Below are 2,024 nucleotides of genomic sequence, written 5' to 3'. Positions count from 1 at the left end.
CACATGCTCACCAGTGCACACATGCACAGAAACACCTATTTTTTTGCTTTTTCTGCTACTAAAGAGAGATGGAAAAGCATGCACTTCACAAATACAAACTGGCCATAACTGTATACAGCTCAGCTATGAGGTAGAGCTATCCCCCTCCATAGCATCGTCATTGCAACAGCCCTTCTTCCTGGGACAAGCTTTGTGGCTGAGGGTTCAACTGCTTCAGGAAACGTAGCTTAGCTTGGCATTTCATTCACCAGCACAGCTATTTGTATTGGCCTGATTTAGCCTGGACACTTAGCTTTTGGTGCATTACTGGCTTTTGCTGCTGCCACTTTTCATTCTGCTTATATGTTCGAGGTGACCGTGGGACCCTCCCTTCGTCAGCAGACCTGCTCTTTCGAACGGTTTCACCAAAAGAGCCTTTGCCATCCACCACCCCCACACCTGCTCCTCAATGGGTCTTCACCATTTCAGTGGCATCTAGAAATTCTGGTTTGCATTTTGGAACAGACGCATTTACAACAGACACTGTCATATCCACCACAGCTTGAATCTGTGGTGTTTTGATCCATCAATTATATTAGAGGTGACAGACCGGTCATCTTTGAGCCATGCATCTTGAACACATCTGAACTTGGGAGGAGCTGCACAACTCCACCCAGTATCCTGGCACTGTACTGGTGGGTCAACCAACTGCAAACTTCAGTAACAATTAGTGGGTACAATTTCTCAGCTAGGTGTACACAAACTGAAAGGCAGTGAATTTCGGAGTCAGAAGACTTTTTTTAATTTTATTTTTAACAGGTCTAATAACGCTCACTCTGTAGGCCTGGAGATAGCAATTGTCCATCCACAGATAAACTACAGCAAGAAACAAAGCGGCACAGGTTGTACATGTGCTGTTATTGCAGGGCAGTACAAAGCCTCAGCTGGAAGGACTCTTCCCAGGTAATTTCAGTCCTCTCTGCTGGGCTGGCAGGGAGAATGGTCGTGGCAGACACAAAGACACCAGTTACTGCAGAAATTAGATTGTGTGGATACTTGTCCACTAAGAAGTGCCTGTACCACTGGCTGAACTCTCATTTCACACAGGGCATCAGGTAGCCATTGAAGGGGAGAGTTTCCTGCTGCTAGCAGTTAATGCTGGGCGTATTATCCAGCTGGACCAGCCTTTCACACGCAGGAGAGCTGAAAGAGAAAAGCCGATCTGCTTTTCTCCCTGACCCCCCCGAAGGTGGTCCCAAACTTCTGATTAAGCTCTCGGTACTTGCCAAGTAACACCTCCCCTGCAGAGCTGTGGGCTGGGATCTTGGCATTTCCCAAGTGGCACTAGAGGGCAACGTCCTCTCCTTTCCAGGAGAGCTAATCCCAAACGTTTGAGAGACCAGTTCCAAAATATTGTCAGTCACCTAAAGAACATAATTTAAAAAATTAAAAACAATGATGTTCAATTCCGTATGTTTGTCTTTTGACTCTTTAGTCTTTGGCTCAGGCTCCAGAGTTTTCATGTTTTTCTCTGCATTAACTACCAGGAAAAGCACGTTTTTCTTAACTGAAAAATGAGGTTCTCTTATAACCACATGACCTGTGGAGCAGAGTCTTAAAGAAAAAAAAAGTAGGAACAAGTAGGAGTAGTAGCCTTCCTCTTCTCACAACTCCAGTAGCCAGCAATCAATGTCTCACGTCTGTCCAACACCTCTTACCCCCTTAAAGAAAGCAAAGGATTTGTAAGGAGGAAGCACCCTGCTGTTGATCTCCAAGACTGCCTGGGCTTGGCAACACTGAGGAAACCGTGCCGTGGAGCAGGGCATCATGGCATCCCATCAGTGCTCATTACCTGTACTGTAAGGCAGCCCAGACACCAGGCCCAACGTCCCTGCTCTTGTGAGGAGCATGATTAGCTCTTCTTTGATGCCAATTAGTCCAGTCTTCACTTTTGTTTCTGAGCCAAAAGCCTACCTCTCCATGGACCCAGGGCCCCAGCACAGCACTGGCGGCTGGGGGCAGCGAGAAATCCTGCTTGAAATACA

Source organism: Pygoscelis adeliae, unplaced genomic scaffold (assembly GCF_000699105.1).
Source record: "Pygoscelis adeliae isolate BGI_AS28 unplaced genomic scaffold, ASM69910v1 Scaffold356, whole genome shotgun sequence".
Classification (NCBI taxonomy): Eukaryota; Metazoa; Chordata; class Aves; order Sphenisciformes; family Spheniscidae; genus Pygoscelis; species Pygoscelis adeliae.
This window is presented reverse-complemented; position numbering follows the sequence as displayed.